We start from the raw sequence: 22,787 nt of genomic DNA, 5'->3' as shown, positions 1-22,787 counted from the left end.
TTGCATTTTTTGGTTTCAGAGAAGACGGACTTAAAATTTCTGTTCTGGGTTGATCAAAAATGAAATGGTTTTGGGACTGTTTGCTTCAGCCACCAAACTGGTTAAAAAACACACACACACACACACACACACACACACACCCCCAATCATTTGCTCAGTTCTACCTTTTACATCTTCAAAATCTTTCCACTTTGGGATGGGATATTGTAAAACTAGGAATGTTCATTTGTTACATTTTCTTGCAAGTTTCTTATTAATTCCTGATGTTGTCTTCCTCTCCCTCAGCCAGCCCCAACTAGTCTCACTTTTTTTTATTACAACTCCGAATGGAACTTAAATAAGAATCAGACTGTGGTATCATTTGCACAAATGCAAATCAGGAGTAACTTCAAAGTGAGTAGAGTAACAAGTGAAAACTTGGGTCAATGAAAAGAACATCCAGCCCTCATGCCTTTCATCCATTTTTCTGGGATGAAAAGTGAGTAGAGGACCTGATCCTGATCTTACTTACACAAGATTTCCATTGGTTTAGTTCTGCTGGCTTAAAACAGATTTATACTGATGTAAATTCAGAATAATGACTTAAGATTTAAAGACATAGGATAACACTTTCAAAACTACCATTTTTTCAAAAGTGCTTAAGTCAGTGGGCCCTCAGAGCCAAGAAGTTACATATGTGAACCTTTCAAACCCACCTATGATCAATAATAAGGAACTTCGGTCTCTAGTTGTGGCAGACTTAAGCATTCCATGGCTTTTCCCTTGGGAATGAGCTCAACTGACACGTGAGGAAATTTCTAAAGCAGGGCCACACCACAGTGATATATAAAAAAAAAAAAAAGAGACCTAGTATTCCCACAAGGAGCAGAGCATCCCTTTCTCCAAAATCCTGTACACAATATTCTGCAGCAACTTACCATTGTAGGGGCAATATTTCCCCAATATTAGGAAGGATTTTGTGTTGTATTTAAACAGGGGTCTAGCTTTAAGCACCCACCCACACAACCCCACGGGCTCTCACAGGTTGCATAATAAAAATTGAGGACAATGGTCTCAAAAGTATGGGGTTTAGGACTAAAAAAAGATGGTGATCTCTGCAGTTAGCCACTGCAGAGATGTGGTTCTGGTTGGCGGGGGGCCAGGAGGACACATGCTGGCTGCCAAACTTTTGCAGAATCAGACCTGCCCTGAATTCCAGGGTTTGCATGGCTTAGAAGTCTGCAAATACATTATGCTGCCTTCAGAAGTTTGGAATGAATTGTTGTTGTTTTAGAGATATTTTGAATTTAGATGCACATTGCAGTGGTGGCCAGGGTTCCATATCTCATGTTACACACAGAAGTGGACCAATTGTCCCTGGAAACTGAAAGAACAACCCTGAAAACAGCTGCAAGGTGCAGCCGTGCATGGGAATAGGAACAGAAGCAGGAGGCGAGAATAAGTTTTCTTCACTGAAAAGGAAGCCTGATAAAGCAGCTTTCTTTTAAGGGCATCCATGACTAGCTCTAATGTACGTTAAACATGGTCTTAGGTCTTTTACTGGTGAAGTTAGAAAATAAATATCTTGATTCCATCCTTAGTTAGATAAAGGATTATGTCTCCCCTTTAGTTCCATGCAAAGACAAAGTACTGTAAAGTTGCTGAGTGAAACACTCAAAAGTTAACAAAAACATTCATTTTGCGGTAGCATGTAGAGGCCACTCAGGTCATGGCCCCATTGTGCTAGGGGCTGTACACATATTGCTGCACAACCATACATACTATGTAAATAAAGAAAATTTAGACAGCCTCTGACCCAAAGAGTCTAAAAGACCAGACAAAATAGGTGATGAGACAAACAAGAGATTGAGGTCAGGGTGGCGGCTAGAGGAAATGAAGTAACAAAAACAGATTGTGTGCAATTGTTAGCCTGCCAGGAACAGGGAACGCAGCTCACCCTCTGTCTAGCCTTTATCAGATTTTTTTTTTGTCTAAAAAATGCAAAATTTGTTTGATCTGGTGGAAGAGGGGGAGCCAATAGAGAGACATATGGCTAGATCCAAAGCCCACTAAAGTCAATGAGAGTCTTTCCAATCATCTTTGGATAAGGCTTTTAAAGAGGGTGGCGATAGACAGCAACAAGCCAGGAAGGTGATTTTAGCAAGAGCATGATCAAAGGAATTGGGAAGGGTGTGGTTGCAAGCATCAAGGCCTGATAGTAGGAGATCACAGTAATCCAGGTGTGAACAGAGTTCGGCAGCGTGGGCAGAGAAAACAATGGAACTTGGAGTTGCTGTGCCGAAGGAAGTGGCAAGATTCTGACATGGCCTGTACATATAGGTCAAAAGAGAAGATCAAATAAGAGTAAACCAAGATTGCAAGTCAGGGAATGTCAGAATTCATATTGCCTGCACATTATTTTTGCCCTCGTGTGCATACATGATGATACAATCTTAATTACACTGCATAATATTTTTTACTGCAGACATCTTTAGTTCATAGATTGTACCTTTCCCCTTGTGCAATGCCAACAGACCTCAGTCATCAACAGGCAGAATTGAAGTGGGGACCTCTGGAGCTTAGTGCATGAGCTAAAAGCCAACTGGCTGTTAGAGAGAAAAAGAGTCAGCTCTACAGCCTTAGCTGGGACAGAACACCACACCCAGGAGGTGTGTGGGTTACACTTGCACCAGCCAATGTTTACCTCTTCACTCTTCAGTCGAAGGATCCCTGCCTCATTCACTCTAATATCATAAATTTATCCCATAGTAATAGCAAATAGAATTTGGCAGGAACCTTATATCCCCGCTTAATTTACTGCACACCCCATTGTCTGCACTGAATGAATGCTTGTCTGTGTTCTCTAGGTACTACTATCATACTAACAGTAAATATTCAACACCCATTTGCCTTATAAGACCACTGGGAGCATGTATATTAAAATCTCCACATTTTCTATTCTACACGATCCTGCATACACACACATCCAGGTGTAAACCCATTGATTTAAATAGAACCTCACACCATAATAAGCAGTGTGCTTGGTAGTGAACATTTGAAGCACCCGGCCCTAAAATACCAAAATGCAGAACCACTGGGATGCGAGCACTTTTCCCAGTCATCAGATTTTATTTAACGTGTGTTCTAACAACCAGGCAAGGTACTAACAAACTTCAACAAGACTTTATTTTTCAAGTGCAAACCTCTTTCTCAAGCTGCTGCTGCACCCTCTGTAACTCTCACTCTGCCTCCTCAACTCCTCTGCCCTCCTTGTTTCTCGTCCTTTCAGTCTCCCAACAGCCAGTGTTCCCAATTCTAATAATTTCAAGCAACATCTAAACACCACGTTAGGCAAGATCAGTAGCCATACTGTTTTTATAAGCTCTCCAAGAATAATCAGTTAAAATGTTGATCCCTCAGAAGCCTATGTCTGCTATAAAATGTGAAGCTAGTACATTATCCCATGCTACAGTAGTTTCATATACTGTCTGTGACAAAGTTCCTCCTCTACCTTGGTGGATCCTGCGCTTATTGGCAGATTTGCTCACCTCAGTGATCTTCCCCACAGTCTGGGTCAACTTCCCCACAGTCTGGGTCAGGAGTTGGGAGGTTTGCGGGGAACCTGGGCCCACCTTCTACTCCGGGTTCCAGCCCAGGGCCCTGTGGATTGCAGCTGTTTATAGTACCTCCTGTAACAGCTGCATGACAGCTGTAACTCCCTGGGCTACTTCCCCATAGCCTCCTCCAAACACCTTCTTTATCCTCACCACAGGATCTTCCTCCTGGTGTCTGATAACGCTTGTAATCCTTAGTCCTCCAGCAGCACACCCTCTCACTCTCAGCTCCTTGTGCCTCTTGCTCCCAGCTCCTCACACCCACTTCCTCTTCTCTGGCTCCCCCTTACCTGACTGGAGTGAGCTCCTTTTTAAACCCAGGTGCCCTGATTAGCCTGCCTTGATTGGCTGCAGGTGATCTAATCTGCCTGTCTGCCTTAATTGGTTCTAGCAGGTTCCTGATTACTCTAGTGCAGCCCCTGCTCTGGTCACTCAGGGAACAGAAAACTGCTTATCCAGTGACCAGTATATTTGCCCTCTACCAGACTCCTGTACCCCACTGGTCTGGGTCTGTCAAATGTCATAACAAAATGCATACCTTATCTAGGCAGTTCATGCATAGTACTTCGTAATTTCTCTCTTGCTATTCATTATCTAATGATCCTTTAAACAAGGCACTCATGCTATGCTTGACTGATGTGCAGATTGCATTTTCTAAATCAATTTCTAAACCACTTAAGTGTCACTCTCGATATTGAAGAGCAAAAATTTAACACCTCTTAAATTCTTGTTATCCTGCCCCCTTTGTAGACAAACTAGGCCTAGACTCGCCATTTGCTTACTCTAGTTTTAAACAAGCATAATTCCATTGGAATAAATGGAGTTACAGGAATGTAAAACTGGAACTCCACAGGGGTGAATCAGGTCCGGTAATTCTACATCCATTTAGTCCATTACACAAACTGATCTTACATTAACATAAGAGCAAGGTTATAGGATACCTGAGATGCCCAGATTAATTTTTTTCCCCCTTAACTATTACACTTGCTTTTTACATTCATAGATAAATATGAAGCAGAAAGGAGTTAAAGTTTTTTTATGAGTCTAAATACTACTTTAGGTGCTAAGTAAAATCTCCCGTCTCACCCTTTCAACGAGAGGTTCTTTGGAACAGTTGTTTGTATCTTCAAATGGGACAAGAAACAAAGCATTCACGTCCCCTGCATTTTTTCTTAGCTCTATTGGACTTCATAGTGCTTTGCTAGTCTACTGTCCCAAAATCCAGCATGGTGCCCCCTAGGCCCGCCCTGTTTTTAAAATCAGTGATCTGCTCTCTCCTCTGTATATACAGGAGAATCATTCAGACTAAGAGCAGAACGGGCAGCTTGGGAGCAGCACTACAGGAAGAGAGACAAACAGACAGAAGTCAGATGACAGCAAGGATTAGAGAAAGAAGAAAGACAGATTGCAGCCAGGGCCGGCTTTAGCAAGTGTGGGGTCGGATTTGTACTCACCGGTCAGGGCCGGCTCCGGATACCAGCCTACCAAGCACATGCTTGGGGCTGCACCTTGGGATGGGGTGGCACTCGGGGTTTGTTTTTGGTTCGGCCAGGCCGCTTGAGGGAGGCGGGGCCGTGCTGGGGGGGGGCGCGGGGACTTGGGCGGCGCGGCACCTGGCTGGGGAGGAGGCTTCAGCGGCACGGTGCTCGGGCGGCGCGATGCTCGGGGGTGGGTGGGGGGGGGAGCGTGACGGCAAAAATGTTAGAGCCGGCCCTGTCACCGGTGGCGGTCTGGGTCTTTGGCGGCGGGTCCTTCACTCACTCCGGGTCTTTGGCGGCACTCAAGAACCCACCGCCGAAATGCTGCTGAAGACATGGAGTGAGTGAAGGGCCTGCTGCCGAAATGCCGCTGAAGACCCGGAGCACCACTGGGTGAGTAAAAATTAAAAAGGTGCCGGCGTGGGGCCCTCTAAGGCGCCGGGCCCGATTCCAGGGAATCGGGTGAATTGGCCTAAAGGTGGCCTTGATTGCAGCATTCCTGTACTGTGACACAGCATCCTTCTTCACACTTCCACGGCCTCCTTGATTTTAATCGTATGTATGAAATGAAAACAAAACTTTAGTTATCTGAACTCTAGTTAATCAAAACTCTTGATTATCTGATGGCTGGAGATGATCAGAGTTTCAACTGAAGCTGCTCTTTGCAGGACTAAGCTGCACAACAGATTGTGTTAGCTCTGCTTCCAAGTTCTGTGCAACTGAAGTTCAGGTGCTTCAGGGTCTCCCAAACAAGGCAGGAGAAAAGCTACAAAGGAGACCAGACCCAGGGAAGCCAGGATGGTCTCTCTGACCATTGCAGGTTTAAAGTGAAAAGCAGATGTCATGATTAGGCTTGGGTATCCTAAATCTAAGAGATCCTCAGATAATTAGGATTGTACTATGTCTGCATAGTAAAGCCTGCGGTTTAGGGTGTGTGTGTGTATTTATTTTTTTATATACATATACACACACACACACACACACACACACACACACACACATATACACACACACACTAGATGAATGTGCTCTGAATACTAAAATGGCTCTGGATTTTGAATGAAGTGAAACTGAAGTGTGTATTTTAGTGTGCACTGAAGTGTATACTGACTTGTGAGTATCTGATTATATTCTTCAACGTAAAGTTCACTTGGATTATTTCATTAGAGCATTCTGTAAGAATTACTGGGATCTACATGATTTCAGCACCAGAGCACGGGTTACTAGTTGTGTTTCAAAAGTGCACTAACAGCACAGGTTATAAATTAGAAGGGTTATAAGGTGAACCTGCATAAAATATGGAAACATTTTTCTTTATTTTGTTTTGCCATTTGGAGGTACACAGTCAGAACTAGTACTGATCACGATACTTGTATCCAGTAAACAGAATGACTCTGGAGCTGAGCTAATTTTAAATTATCTGCTCTGCAGCTTCCTTTTGACATTCTTAAAAAAAAAAAAATCACTAAGGCCTGGTCTACACTAGGACTTTAATTCGAATTTAGCAGCATTAATTCGAATTAACCGCGCACCTGTCCAAACCAGGAAGCCATTTCATTCGACCTAGAGGGCTCTTTAGTTCGAATTCGGTACTCCACCCCGACGAGGGGAGTAGCGCTAAATTCGACATGGCTACGTCGAATTAGGCTAAGTGTGGATGCAAATCGAACTTAGTAGCTCCGGGAGCTATCCCACACTGCACCACTCTGTTGACGCTCTGGACAGCAGTCCGAGCTTGGATGCTCTGACCAGCCACACAGGAAAAGTCCCGGGAAAATTTGAATTCATTTTCCTGTCTGGACAGTTAGAATCTCATTTCGTGGTTGGACATCGGGGCGAGCTCAGCAGCACCGGCAGCAATGCAGAGCTCTCCAGCAGAGGAGTTCATGTAATCTCTGAATAGAAAGAGGGCCCCAGCATAGACTGACCGGGAACTCTTGGATCTGATCAGTGTGTGGGGCGAGGAGTCTGTGCTTTCGGAGCTGCGCTCCAAAAAACGGAATGCAAAGACCTACGAGAAGGTCTCCAAAGCCATGAGAGACAGAGGATACAGCCGGGATGCAACGCAGCGCCGCGTGAAAATCAAGGACCCCAGACAAGGCTACCAAAAAATCAAAGCGGCAAACGGACGCTATGGAGCCTGCCACCACTGCCCCACCAGTGACCATGGACTCTGACGATGGGACAGTGTCGACGGCCAGTTCCTCGGCGATGTTCGCGGACGGGGAAGATGAGGAAGGGTTTGTGGAGGACGAGGCAGGCGACAGCGCTTACAACGCTGGTTTCCCTGACAGCCAGGATCTCTTCATCACCCTCACGGAGAGCCCTTACCAATCCTCCCCGGCCGTTAACCCGGACCCTGAATCAGGGGAAGGATCACTCGGTAAGTGCTTTAAACATGTAAACTTTTATTCTTAATATAACAGGAATCTGAAGTATGTGAAAAGGAGGTCTCTATATATATGGGGATAAATCAGAAATCCTCCTGGGAGATCTCCACGAAGCTCTCCTAGAGGTAATCGAAAAGCCTCCGCAGGAGGTTCCTGGGGAGAGCTGCCTTATTGGGTGCTCCGTGGTAGCACACTTTTCCGTGCCAGGCTTTCATGAGGTACTCATGGAGCATTGCCTCCCCGAGCACGGCTGCATAGGGCCCTGCTTTGTGCTGGCTTTCACGCAGCATGCGCTCTCTATCTCCTTCAGTGACCCTCCTCAGGGCGATCTCGCTCGGCGACTCCTGCATCTAATTAGGAAAATGACCGTAATGTTACGCCCGGTCCAAAGTATTTAAAAAAAACTCCGAACAGACGGCGTAGCAGAGAGTCAGCACGCTGCTGCGTGACAAGCGTAACGGGAAGCCAAAGAATCAAATGGATGCTCATGGAGGGAAGGGGGGGGGGGGCTGAGGACGCAAGCTATCCCACAGTTCCCGCTGTGTCCGAAAATCATTTGCATTCTTGGCTGAGCTCCAAATGCTTCTAGGGTCAAACACAGGGTCCGTGGTGGTTCAGGGCATAGCTCGTCAATGTACAGCCACCCCCCACCCCCAGAAGGAAAAGGGAAAGAAATAGTCTCTTGACTCTTGTAAATGTCACCCTATGTGTACTGAATGCTGCTGGTAGACGCGATGCTGCGGCACGCTACGGTAGCATCCTCGCCCCCTCTCCCCCGCCTCATGGGTGACTGATGGTGCAAAACGACTGGTACCCGTCCTCATCATCAGCCTTGCGGTAGATGATGTAGTGCAATAGGACTGCTACCTGTCCTCATCATCAGCCCATAAGTAGACGGCCTGCTAACCGTCTTCATCATAGCAACAGGGGGCTGAGCTCCATCAGCCCCCACCCTTCATGTGTAAAGAAAAGATTCTGTAATGCCTGGACTATCATAGCAGCTGGAGGCTGCCTTACCCTCATTTCATTTCCCTAACAAGTCACTGTTTCTTATTCCTGCATTCCTCATTACTTCAGCATACAAATGGGGGGACATTACAACGGTAGCCCAGGAGGGCTGGAGGAGGAGGGAAGCAACAGGTAGGGTTGTTGCAGGGGCACCCCCTGTGAATGGCACGCAGCTCGTCATTCCTGTGGGATCTGACACAGAGCGGCTGTGCTCTGTAGTTCTCTGATACACTAAAACCCTAGTACAGTTGCCCCATATTCTAGGCGGGACTGTTTCTATTTTTAGATACCATAAAGGAGGGATTGACTCGGGGAGTCATTCCCAGTTTTGTCTTTTGCGCCCCCGGCCGATCTCGGCCAGGGGCACTTATGACAGCAGCAGAAGGTGTAGTGCAATAGGACAGCTACCAGTCATCACCTTGCCAATTTACATTGGTGTGGTTGATGGTGCAGTATGGCTGATAACCATCTCTGCTGTCATGCAAAAGCAAATGAATGCTGCTGTGTAGTGCTGCTGAATCGCCTCTGTCCGCGGCATCTAGTACACATACAGTGACAGTGACAAAAGGCTCCATGGTTGCCACGCTATGGCGTATGCCAGGGCAATCCAGGGAAAACGGGCTCGAAATGATTGTCTGGCATTGCTTTCCCGGAAGGAATGACTGACTACATTTACCCAGAACCACCCGCGACAATGAAATTTGCACCATCAGGCACTGGGATCTCAACCCAGAAGTGCAAGGGTCGGGGGACACTGTGATGGGGTAGAACAGGGGCAGAGTTTATGCTTTCCGGATTGCCTGCTGCAAGAGTGTGGACGAGATAGGTGCTGTGCATGATGTTGTTCACAGACACAGACTAGACTGTGTTCATTGTTCGCAGAAATGTATCTTTGCAAGGAATTCACTCCCTCTTTCCCATCACACAGCTTGGACTATCTCCAGACCTGCCACAGCATCCCCCTCACAGAGGCTGGCAAAAATTAGGCGGCGAAAGAGAAAGACACGGGACGAGATGATCGCTGAAGTTATGGGGTGCTCCCTAGCCGAGGCGGACCAGCAGAGCCAGTGGAGGGAGACCCTCTCTCAGCAGTAGTGCCCATACAGCGAACAGGAGGAGAGGTGGCGTGAGGAAGACAAGCAGGCGACTCAAACGCTGCTTGGACTAATGAGGGAGCAAACGGACACGCTCCGGCGCCTTGTGGATGTTCTGCAGGACCGCAGCCAGGAGGACAGAGCCCCCCACAGTGTATCTGCAACCGCCCTCCCCCGCCACAAAGTCCCATACCTCCCATCACCCAAAGTAACCAGAAGGAGTGGCACCAGGGGCCGTGAAAACTGTCACTGCACCCCAGCAGAGTGCTCAAGTACCCAAAAGCTCTCATACCCTAATTTTTGAGAATTCCTTCCCTTCCTGACTCACTGTAGCCCCAATCCCAGTTTCATCCCCTGACTGTCTGGTTAATTATTAAAAATACTTTGCTGTCAATTACTGTTTCCCTCATGCTTTTTTACACAACGCTGTGTTTGAAGGGGTGGGTGGGGAAGGGGGTAGGGTATTGCATAGGACAGTCACCTTTAGCAGGGTACAGAGACGGGGGCAGGATCAGCAGCAGGTCCCACACACAGTGCAGTCAGTAGGCACCCTGGTCGGTATGGGAGGTGGTTTGCAGGTTCTGTGGGGGGGGGTACGTGACTTTGTAGCGGGGGAGGGGGGGTTACAGATCTCATGCAACGGTCCCTGTCCTGGACCACAGAGCCACGCAGCAGAGGAATCTGTGTCCGTCCTCCCCCCGCCGCAAGGCCACATAGCCCCCGCACACAGAGTCCCAAAAAGGAGGGATGGCAGGCTCCGTTGAAACAACCAGTCCGGCACTGCAGACTGCTCTGGGAGCAGGAGCCTGTCATTCCTCGAGTTTAGAGGGGGTCTTTACATCACCGCACACCCTACCCAGCACAGTCTGCGTGCCAGTTTCAACCCTTTAACGCAAAGTCATCAATAAAGAAACCTTTGTAAAGTCAAAGTGGACCATCTGTTTTATTTTTAAACGTCTGTTGGAAGTGGGGGAAACGGGGTGGACGGGGTATGTAACTGCAGATGCTAGTCAACAGTAACTTGGTAAAGAAACAGGGGCAGGTTCAGCTTCTCTGTAAAGAAACTGAACAGTCACAGGTCACGCTGCTCGCTGCTACTTGAAGAGTTCCTTGTCGCTGTGCAAGGCGCCTGCACAGAGCTTCACGAGCCAGGGCATTAGCGGGTAGGCTGGGTCCCCGAGGATCACTATAGGCATCTGCACATCCCCAAGAGTTATTTTGTGGTCCAGGAAGAAACTACCTTGCTGCAGGCATCTAAACAGACGAGATTTCCTGAAAACACGCTCGTCATGAACCTTGTCCGGCCACCCGACGTTGATGTTGGTAAAACGTCCCCCATGGTCCACCAGTGCTCGCAGCACCATTGAAAAGTAGCCCGATTTCTCAGCAGCTGACTGTGGAAGAGGTGGACGATAAAGTGTGAGGAGTTGACAACGGCCATAACTGCCGTGGGCTCCGTGCTCGCAGTGCTGTGGCGCCCGCGCTGTCACTGAGCAGAAAAGTGCACGAACAGATTGCCCGCAGGCGCTTTCGGGGAGGGAGGGAGGGCGTGATTGATGGTTCAATGATGACAGTTACCCAAAACCACCCTCGACACATTTCCCCCCCCAGCATGCATTGGGGGGAAATCCCAGAATTCCAATGGGCAGCGGGGAGTGCGGGAACTGTGGGATAGCTTCCCACAGTGCACCGCTTCCAAATTCGACACTGGCCCTGTTACTGTGGACTCACACAGTAGAATTAGTGTATTTAGTGTGGATACACAAATTCGACTTCATAAGGTCGATTCCACAAATTCGACTTAAGTTGATTCGAAATAGTCTTGTAGTGTAGACATACCCTAAGTGTTTTAGAGGACTAGATCAATATATAAAAGCAATGCAACAAGATTTTTTAGAAGGGAAACACGGTCTGATGCAGGGTCTCTCCACAAATGATTTAACTGAGCTTAGTCTAGAGATCCCAATTATTTTAACCTCATTCCTCTCTTTAAACACTCAGCTTGTCTTCAGAGCGTGACCATACAGTGATCACAGAATCTAGAGATGAAAAAGTCCTCTTAGATATTTAAAACATTTCTCCCTGTCAGTGGAGAACTGTTCCCTACTGAATACATTTTTTAATAGGGCAAGCTATGCTGTTTCTATCAGTTGGTGAGTTAGATCAATTACCCAATACATCTCATTGTCAGAAAATTCTTCCTGATGTTCTGTTCTTAATTTCAGACCATGACTGAGTTATAGGATCTTGTGTTACACTAAACAACTACTCTCCCTCCATGGAGTCTGCACCCTTCCAAAAATTTGTAATACCCTCATTCTCAGTTGAAATACCACACACACACAATATATATATATATCAGAAGAAAAATACTGAGCTTTCATACAAAGGTGCATGCTGTATATGGAAACATTTTCATGAGCACATTCTTAAGGGAACAAAGTACGTTATCTCAAATACATATACTTTGCAAATCTGACTGACCACAATCCTTGGGAATGAAGTCATGTACGTCTACCGAGGACTGTCTTTTTATAGTTTAAGGACCAAATTCAAACTTGGGTAAGCAGATTTAGCTCCACTGAAAGCCATCAGTGGCATTCCCTTACAATCACATCTCAGTTCAGCCCCAGCTGTTTGACTCTGCATTTAGTTGAAAAAGCACATGATCTGATGCAGTACTGTAGGCTTTAAAGCAGCAGAATACACACTACACCAGGGGTAGGCAAGCTATGGCATGTGAGCTGATTTTCAGTGGCACTCACACTGCCTGGTTCCTGGCCAGGGCCACCCAGAGGGGGGGGGAGTGTAAACGGGTCGACTCACCCCTGCGGCGCCTCCTACTGGTTGCTCTCCAAAGTTAGCTCAGTCCAGCCCTGGAGCACCCTCTGCAGGCTGGTGATCCACCTGTTCTTAGGCCCCCCGTGGCCCTCTCTGGACCCGGTGCCCTTTTACATGGGGTGCTGCCCCCTAGCAGTAACCCCTTTCTCTCTGGGTGTCCCCTTCTGTCTCAGGGAACCCCCACCCTCTATCCCTACCTTGCCTCAGTATTTGGCTACTGCCAGTCATTGTCTAGCCCCACACTCTGGGGCAGACTGCAGTATCAGCCTACTCATCACAGGCAAAGTTGGGTTTGGACCTGCTGCCTGGCCTACCCCTAGGTTGCCCTCTGCAACCCACAGTACCTGTTGGCCCACTGGTAGGCCGCTGGGGCTTTCTAGGCTGGAGCTCCCCAGCTCCTCAGCCTTCCCCTGCCCCGCTGCACTCAGGTACTCTAGCTCAGCTCCTAAGCAGCCAGGCCCATCTCTCTCTATAGCCAGAGAGACTGCCTGGGGCTCCTGGCTCATAGCCTTTTATAGGGGCCAGCTGTGGCCTGATTGGGGTGTGGCCCAGCTGCAATCCCCAATCAGCCCAGCTTGAGAGTAGCAGCTCTCAAGCCCTGTCAAGCTGCTTTCAAACCCCTTAAAACCCCGGAGCAGGGACTCCACCCTGCTACAGGGGGCAAGAGGGGCAATTTGCCCCAGGCCCCAAGCCCCACAGGGGCCCCCACGAGAGTTTTTCGGGAGCCCTGGAGCGGGGTCCCTCACTCGCTCCGGGGGGCCCGGAAAACTCTTGCGGGGCCGGGCGCAGGAGCTTCTTCGCTCCCGGTCTTCGCCGGCGGGGGGGTCCTTCCGCTCCGGGGCGGAAGGACACCCCCCCCCCCCGCTGGCAAATTACCGCCGAAGACGGAGCGGGACCCGCCGCCGAAGTGCAGCCCGGTCTTCGGCGGTAATTCGCCGGCGGGGGGGTCCCGCCGCAGGTCTTCAGGGCACTTTGGCGGCGGGTCCCGGAACGGAAGGGCCCCCCGCCGCCCAAGACCCCGGAATCCTCTGGGCGGCCCTGTTCCTGGCCACCGGTACAGGGGGCTCTGCATTTTATTTTTATTTTAAAATCCTTATTTACTTTACATACAACAATAGTTTAGTTATATATTATAGACTTATAGAAAGAAACCTTCTAAAAACATTAAAATGTATGACTGGCACATGAAACCTTAAATCAGAGTGAATAAATGAAGACTTGGCACACCACTCCTGAAAGGTTGCTGACTCCTGCACTATACACTGCTTTTTATGTTTTAGCAGATCATTACATGCGAAGATGCAGCAGAGAGGAGGGCTTTCATACGCTTTCTCTCAAAAAAATACAATCAGTGTTTAACCAATACCTCTAACAGTGTTCTACTGTATTTCTGTTCTCTGTACGTATTTTCTGCTTTGGGTCTCTCTATTCATGACAGATTACGCATGCACACCCCCCCTCCCCCACAATGAGGTGGTGTTAACTGTATGCTACATTCCAGATCCATGTGATACACTGCATTTACCATGAATCTTGACCCTCATCACCTACACTCTAGCTAGCCACTAACCCAGCCCCTCAACAATTCTAACATTCTAGACACCTGAGCAGCTTCATGCAGATGCAATTTAAACAAACAGTCCACAAAAATGTTTTCTCCTTTCCTCCCACAAACATGGAATTTTACTACGTCCCCAAATTTTACTACACTCAAGCTCAGGATGGGCAATGTTCAGCCTGGACCAGTGATTAGAGCTGAGTGAAAATTTTCAATGAACACTTCTCCTCTCTCAAAAAAACAAACCAGAAAACAAAAACAAAAACAAAAAAACTGCACAGATTTGCTAAATTTGCAAAGCATGTTGTTATGATGTTGCATTTGCCAAATGGTTTGTTTTGAAAAAAAATTAAAGAAAAACAAAAATGTTTCCATTTTTTAAATTTGAAATGACTGGTTCCAAATTGTTCTGTTTTATTATACACACACAACACATTTCATTTGACCCAAAACAATTTTTTTTCTGACTTCTTGATTTTTTTGGAGGGGGGTGGGGGGGGGGAAGAGTAGTTTTGATTTGACCTAAAACAAAGGATTTGCCCTTCACCTTCACAAAAGAAACTGGGAAATCAATTATTAAGTCAGCTCTACTAGTGATATATTTAAAGACCAATATCTTAGGTTTCATCAGGACTACGAAACCAGAATTCCCAAATTCCAACAGTACAAACTAGTTGCTTCTTCTAGCCCTGTAAGTCTCAAGACATTGGACCTTGAATTCATAACATTATGATTCTTGGAAGAGTATTTTCAGAGCTTTCTAACACTTTGGGCAAGTCACTTAACCTCTCTCTCACAGTTCCTGCATGTTGTTAGAGATGCTGTTTTGTTACTGTACTGCTTAAACCACTCCTTTTGTTGTCTTTTCTGTCTTTGCAGCACCCAGGACCACACATTAGCAGCTTGTCAGGAGCGTGATGGCTGTGGCTACTAGGTATGTACAGGTACATACATTAACAGTGTGGGATTTTAATGAGAAAGACAAAATACATCTTCCCCTGCAGTCCTCAGAGTGTACCAATTGGCACCGCTTTGCTGACCCCCACTTCCTGATGTCCAGCTATCTGACTATATGCATCATACAATACTGTCTGAATGGGTTAGACAGCTGCAGTGTTCTCCCATATTCAGATTTATAAGTGACAAGCATCTTCAAACATGCAGTCCTTGCAAAGAGGACAGTACAAACAGCAGGGCGACTCATGGGAGGACACAAAGGGGGCACCAACTCAAGGGAAGAACACGCAATCTCCCCCCTTGACTCCTCCTCGCCCCCAGCCCAGGGCCCTCGCACTCTCAAGCGGCAGCCCGCTCCCTGCCCAGGCTCGACTTCTGGGGACAGAAGCCGACTCTGAACATGCCGGGGGGGGGGGGGGGCACACTCTGGCTCACTCATCCACTGCCCCTAGATCCTGAGCCTGGGCAGGAGCAGCCTGTTGCTGCCACAGCCAGGCGCACTCCCAGTCAGCCACTGCACTGCACCAGGCAGCGTCCCAGGCAGCGTGGCTGGAAGAGGCTCTGGCCCCACCTCTTCCCTTCTGGCTCTGGCTTTGGCCCCGCCCCTACCTCTCCTCACCTGGGCCAGCTGCTGGGGCACTTGACCTGCTGGCAGGGCACTTGGCCCTTCTTGCACCTTCCATGAGTCACCCCGCTGGATCTCTGTCACTCAGCAAACCTTTACAGAAATTCAGTATGCTTCCTTCACAAGAGGAGGAGGAAGGTTGTATCAGGGCATTACAAGTTAAACTAACTTACCTTTGGCTTCAGGTTGAAAACTGGTCTACAAATAATTTGAACATTTTCGCCCCTATAGGCTGATGGACTCAGTCACCAGCATGGGGGAAAATAACCAGCCACACACACAGATCAGTTCCTAGCCCTTTTGTAAAGACTCCATCCAGCCTAAGGGTGCTCAAGGGGCCTCTTATCCCCTTGCAGTCCTCTGCCGCTGTTACAGCAGAGTGTTTTCTCAGCCCTGTCCTACTCATAGCCCCCAGGTGAGAATCATCAGACCTGGTCAGAGGATTCCCAGCAACTAACTGACCAGTTCCTCTCCACAACAGGGCTGGCTGCTACCCTGTTCTCTTAAAGGGACAGACCACCCTGTTGCAGCACCTTGAAATGTCTGATCTATTTCCCATGACATCTCTCTCCTTTCTCTCCATAACATCCACCAGATGCACCTCAAAATACCTTTACTCTCCCCGACTCTCCTTAGTCTCTTGTACCAGCTATTACCTTAGCACTAAACTACAATTGCCCTGTTGCTATGCAATGAGGAAGAAGCTACATATTCCCTCTCTAGCACACTGCCACAGGGAGGGCAGGATCTGACTCAGACCTTACTTATACAGCTCAAACTAAAGTTTAGATTCACTCCAGTGGTACCTGCTTGTAGGAGCTATACAATATTGCATTTCAGAGCAATAGGGTAATGAAAATAAGTCACGCTAGTAAAATGCTGCATTCTGAAAAACAATGAGTTTTGCAGAATTCTGGTAGCTAATCACAATGCACTAGCTGGAAATCATACCCAGATGACGTTTACAAGGAGGGCTTTATTTCACCAGCAGAGTAAGCTTTCCCAACTCCTGACATGCTTCCACAGCAAGGGCAAGAAGCCAAGCTCTGGAACAGCTGCCATATTGAAAGAAGCAAAGGAATACCACTCACCACATTCTAGGTACAAGCACCATTTTCTAGGCAGTAGTCCTCAGACTTCAGGAATGAGACTGACAGAGTCTACTGGACCCTGAAAGGGGCTTTCCAGGAGGGTAATCAAGTGCTAGCACTTAGAATGTGAAGTGTTGCCACCTGTGCTACCATGAGTGCAGGAGCCTCACTGAAACTTTACAGGAAAGCCCAGGGTATCTACTTACATTGATGAAAGCTCAGTGCTTATCATCCAAGGAGCCAGTGACCACACACAAAGTAGAGACTGAACACAAAGAAAGTGTGAATGAACTCCTCCTTGAGGTGTCTTTGTATAAACTAACATGGGAACAAACATACTGAAAATAAAAATATGTAGAAAAAGGCTTGATAAATAAGCACAGTGAAAATACACTGAAACTATCAGGAGCCACACCAGCACCCTTCACTGAACAGTTACACCTGGGGCTAGCTCCTAACACAAATGAGAGCTCAGCAAAAAAATGCTGAGTATTCAGCGGGGAGGGACGGAGAGAGTCTCATCTCAAGTGCACAAATATTGACTGCCAGCTAGACAGCAAAGGCTATTACTGCAGGTCAGGGACTCTAGTGATAAGGGAGGAGATAGGATCAGTGTGGCCAGCTCTTGCAGTTTCATTGTGAGTATCACAATGTTTTGGTGGTGGTTTTCTTTATTTTCCTCTCTCTTTCTTTTTTTTAAACAAGCCCCTGATTCTGGATTTATCTGATTACATGAGAATCTCAGCTTTGTAATTAGAAGTTTTGTCCTGCATTTCTGAGTTCAGAAAAGCATGAACTTTAAAGGCTCAAAACCAAGACGACAAAGGGGAAAAAAAATCATAGAATATTTATTATTTTTAAGCATATAATGATTTGGGTGAGGGGCTGTCTAATGATTTTTGAACAGTGGGGTTTGGCAAGACTGTAAGGTGCACAAATAGCACACAGCAGAAATCCAACAGAAAACACAATCATTTTTTGTGTGGGTAGAAGCCAAGTCTAAGTAACCTGCAGTCAGGTGTTACTCAGATCACTTCCTCTGCCCCAATAAGGGCCTCTCCTCTCTTTCTTGAGGGTCTTGTCTTTAGCCTGGGGTTTTCACCATGCTCCTTGCAGCAATATAAAGCAGGGGTTCTCAACATTTTTCTTTCTGACCCCCTCCAACATTTTATAAAAACTCTACAGCCCACCTGTGCCACAACAGGTTTTCTGCATATAAAAGCTGGGGGTAGCAAACAGGGCAATTCCCTGGGGCCCAATGTCATAGGTGTCCATGCAAAGCTACATTTCTCAAGCTTCAGGTTCAGCCCTGGGAGGTGGGGTTCAGGGCCCTGGGCTTCAGCCCCATGCGGAGGGACTCTGGCTTTGTGCCCTGGGCCTCAGCAAATCTAATGCTGGCCCTGCCTGGCAGCCCCTCTGAAACCTGCTCGCAGCTCTCCAGGGGGCCCCAGGCCTCTGGTTGAGAACCACTGATATATGGGGTTTCTGGGTCCCCTGTGTCAACAGCAGGGCCTGCCTTGCAGTATTTACAAAAGGTGATTTAAGCACTCTTGCTAAGAACCCTGTTTGCTATTGTAACCCATATGCCTCTTGGGTGTGGTGTTCTGTCACATTTAGTGGCACTGAGACGAGAGAGAGAGAGTTAGTTAGTTAGTTTCCTCTACAGCCTTAGCTAACAGACAGTTGACTTTTAGCTCATGTGGTAGAGGCTCATGCGGTAGAGGCTCATGCACTAAGCTCCAGAGGCCCTAGGTTCAGTCCTGCCTGCCAACAACCGGGGTCTGTTGGTGTTACACTATCACACCTTCTGAACACCAGGGGTGCCTCTTCTTGGGAAGAGTCCTCAGCTTTTTAATAGGATTAGAAGAATCCTGGTGACTTTCCCAATCCTCCATTGGCTACTTCCAGAAGGGTGTGTGGGTGGATGGGGTGCTAGGCGGGGGGAGGAGTTTTACTTGCCCTGGCAAATTGGAGCCAAAAATCCCAGAGCTCTAATGACAGAACTTTGGGAGGCAGTTTCTGTCTTTGAGTCACAGTTACAAGAGGACAGTAAGTATCCCCCCTTGCCATTGGTTCTGCATCAGAAAACTAATGGAGCTAAGAAATGAACCCAAGTGGGTTACAGAAGGAGTAAGAGGGGGGAAATTTAAGTGACCTTACAGAATCCATCAAAGCTGGATAGTAGTCTAGAACCTACAAATAATGACTTTAGTGATATCAAGGGAATTACATTGGGACGGAGGAATGAGATATACAAGGAAAAGAATGAATAATGCACCACTCAAAATATGTTGAGCATTTTGTGGATCTAGATAATAAGGTGAACAAAGAGTTTTTACATAATCATCATTTAAAGAGTCTTCAGATGATAAAAGGAAGTAGAATTACTGCTGTTGCTAACTAAATTTTCCCCTCTACTTGTAACACAGCAGTTATTATTAGCTTCCCCTGCCCTCCACCTTCCACAATGATTTGAAACCTAGCTAATGTTTCTTCATTTTGTTCCTTGGGAGAAATAAAAGCTTTTCCTCTCCAACAGCTAAATACAGGCCACAGACAGCCTGACGCCAGAGCTCCTCTGCAGATCAATAAGTTTGATGCATGTATAAGTGAGCTGGGTGAATGTAGAATTCCCAGTGATGGCTGAGGGATGGCCGCCAGAAGGATGCTGGGGAAAAGGAAAGGCAAAAAGTTAGAACGCTATTTACATGGCTTTAGCGTTCAATTTGCTGACTTGAGAAATCTCAAGATTCTAAAGGGGAGCCCTATAAAACTAATTTGAGTCACAATTTAACTTTTGCAGAATTTGGAGAGAACTTTAATGAGGTGAGGGCATACTGACTTGAGCCAGTGATTGTCCAGACCAGTGCTCTGAGGGCTTTCTTCACCCATCTACCAATGCAGCCTAACAGTGGAGTAGCTTCCATGACTTACTTGGATGCTGCTCAGAGTATGTTGGCCTTCTCTGTGCTCCTATACACCTTCCCAGAAGCAGTATTTTCTTAGCACTCCAAATCTACAAAGATCTCTTTCTCCTCCTTCTCATAAACCCAGTCTGTCCTCGATGCTTTCTAAATTTCCTTCAGACTTCCTCCCTCACTCCCCTTCCCCCCACCACATTCAAGGGAGGTATCTCCACTCTGTCATCTATCCCTCTCCATTCTTTCCTTTGCCACAAAATCACCTCACTGTCCCTAATTTCCCCTCTTCTCCCTCAAATCTTCTTCATTGCTCTGTTCTCCATACCCACAGATTTCCTCAGCCTCTCTGCCCCCCTCATTCTCTAATGGCTGCTCTATTCCCAACTCTTCTTAGTCCTCTCAAATCTCCCCAAACCGATTCTTCTTCCTTCTGCAACCCAGCTAGTCCCTTTTCCTGCTTCTCCAGCTCCCTCTTTTCTTCTGGTCCCTAGTCTCTCCTCCCACTCCCAAATCCTGTTCCCTTCCAACTCTCCTCAGCCTCTTTTCTTCCAAAGCCCACCTTCCCACCCCCAAAATCTTCTCTCTCATTCTTCCCTCCATCAAAATCCCCCATCACAAATCAAGACTCCATTGCTCTCCTCTAGATCTAGCAATCTCTGCTCTTCTTCCCTACATAAGTTTTCTGATTTCTTCTCTCCCTCCATTCACCTGTTTCCCATCTACTCTGCCAGAATTGTCTCTGTTCCTCCACCCTTAACAAGTGCTCCCAGTCTCTTCAACCACCCTTCCCCCCCATACTGCCCAAAGCTGTTGTTCCAGAGGAGGGAGTGAGCCCTAGTACAATGGCTGCCAAACATTTCAGTCCTCTGACCCACCTATCACAAATACGTTATGCAGACTCCCAAGTACAAATCAATTATGCTGTTGTGTCAATGGCTACTTATTTGATCTTTAAAATGTGCAACATAATTGTGCCCATAATTTATGCTTTCATTTTTAACAACAAATAAATCTCTCACTTATGATTACAAGGATGCCTTTAAAAATTGAGCTGTATACAGTGTTCTCTGATTGAAACAATATCTCTGACAACATGTCTTCCCTTCATCTCAGGGAAATGTTAATTCTGAAGCATAATGGCAGCAACTTACATATACATATTGTTAAATATTTCACCAGTGATCAATCTAGCAGAAATATCAAACCAGTGTGTTCATTCATCACGAGGGATGTAATGCCATATAATAAGAGGAGGGCAGCTATTTGTCACTGGTTTCTGGGGAATGAGAAATCGAAGCTTTCTCCCCGCTCTTAGCAACCTCAACTCCTATGCAAAAGAAAAACAGAAAGAGAAAATGCATTCCTCGTGTAGTACCAAATTGCTTTAGTGCAAACCCGCTAAATAACCTCCACTGAGTTCCTAGATACCAAAAACCCCAGTAGCCCCTTACCTTGTTACCAAATAGCTTAATGCTCCTCCACTTCTACAACTTAATCATATGTTTTTGCTACAAAAATCTGCAGCACACAGAAAAGCTGGGGGCAGCATACAATAAATCAATATTAATATCAAGCTAAAAAACAAGGGCTACTCTACTGATTGTACTATTTATGTCTATATTTCTTTCTATAAACAACTCTGTTTTAATGTACCTCATTCTGTTACAGAAACTCCAGAATGATACATCAGAATGCTGCAGAAACGATGGGCCACAGATTCTAGGACCAGCTGCTGCTGCAGAATACACATCGCTTTGCTCCTAAGGTTCTTGGGAAGAATATTTCCTTCCTCTGTACTTCAGGAGGTTCACAGGAGTGGGAAGATAGACTGTGGCTAGCAGGGAGGTTGGGGGATGGTAACAGAGCAAAAGGGACTGAAATGGATCAAAGATAACCCCACTTCTATGCACCTCTGGTCCTCAATATGGAAGACCTCATGCACTTGAAATGGCAGTGGATGCTAGCAGGAAGTACCATGACCTTTGTGCCCACACAGAGCCCCATTAGAGTCAATGGATCAAGACCTACACTACTTATTCTCTCTGACTGTTTACCCATCTGCAAAATGGATACAGTACTTCCTATTTCCGTTACCATGTACCATATTTAAATAATATTTCTAAAGTGCACAGAGATGGAAAAGGTGCTATAGGTACTTTCATGTTCACAACCCCACAACCTGCTCTCATGCAGTTCCATGGGCCTTGTTTGGTTTGATTTTCCTATGATGGAAATATTAATTGCTGCAGCAAACAAGAGTTATAAAATGTTTCAAAAAAATCTCGGAGCAAATGCTTCTCTTTAAATCAATTTGTACTTTCTATAGCCGTGTTTGTTCCCCCCATTATTGAATATAGACATTTTAGAAAACAAGAACAATTTCCCTCATAGCCATTTTCCCCAGTGATTTATAGCAAGAGGTTATAACCCACATTTTCCTGAGTAAATGGCTTTAATGTCACAGAGATATGACAAACCAAAAAGGCAAGGAGAGGTACTATGAGAAAAATAGCAAAGGTCCATTCCCCCATGAACATGTCTCAACAGGGCTACCATTTAGGCTGCTAGGATACCATTATAAACTCCTATTCTTAGGGATTTCTAGTATAACTCTGCTGTAAACGTCCACACTGGGCAGAAACTTGGCAAATGGTTTTCCAGTCCAGGAAGAGATTTTTTTTAAATCAAATTTAAAATGTTGTTATTTATGTTGCAGTACAGCACCCTAGGTGTCCCTCCCAATTCAGAGCCCCATTAAACTAAATGCTGTACAGACATATGGTAAAAGAAAGTCCCTGCCCCAAAGAATTTGCAGTCTTATATGAGTCATAAAAGTCATTGAGTCATTGCGAATAGTTCTCTGAAAATATTCACTCAGTGTGCAGTGGCAGTCAAAAAAGCGAACAGAATGTTGGGAATCATTAAGAAAAAGGATAGATAATAAGACAGAAAATATCATATTGCCTCTATATAAATCCATGGTACGCCCACATCTTGAATACTGCATGAAGATGTGGTTGCTTCATCTCAAAAAAGATATATTGGAATTGGAAAAGATTCACAAAAGGGCAACAAAAATGATTATGGACATTCTGTATGAGGAGAGTTTGATAAGACTGGGACTTTTCAGCTTGGAAAAGAGATGACTAAGGGGGGATATGATAGAGGTCTATAAAATCATGACTAGTGTGGAGAAAGTAAATAAGGAAGTGTTATTCACTCCTTCTCATA

At 46.3% G+C, this 22,787-nt stretch overlaps 1 protein-coding gene across 10 annotated transcripts in view; it reads right to left on the bottom strand.

The window, feature by feature from the left end:
* The window catches only part of LOC120396454 (poly(rC)-binding protein 3-like), a 585,054-nt gene extending 568,105 nt beyond the window's left edge, over positions 1-16,949 (bottom strand). For 7 of the 10 annotated variants that reach the window (XM_039521363.1, XM_039521364.1, XM_039521358.1 and 4 more), the window contains exon 1: positions 16,636-16,697. The gene's annotated coding sequence lies outside the window, so the exon portion shown is untranslated. Of the gene's footprint in view, positions 1-15,717; positions 15,876-16,635; positions 16,700-16,841 lie in introns of those variants that run through there. The other 3 variants (XM_039521351.1, XM_039521349.1, XM_039521350.1) reach the window with 3 other exon arrangements.
* Between the last annotated feature and the right edge of the window lie 5,838 nt (positions 16,950-22,787).

Source organism: Mauremys reevesii, linkage group 2 (genome assembly GCF_016161935.1).
Source record: "Mauremys reevesii isolate NIE-2019 linkage group 2, ASM1616193v1, whole genome shotgun sequence".
Lineage (NCBI taxonomy): Eukaryota > Metazoa > Chordata > Testudines > Geoemydidae > Mauremys > Mauremys reevesii.
Note: the sequence above shows the minus strand (reverse complement) of the source record. Positions and strands in the feature narration are given on the sequence as shown.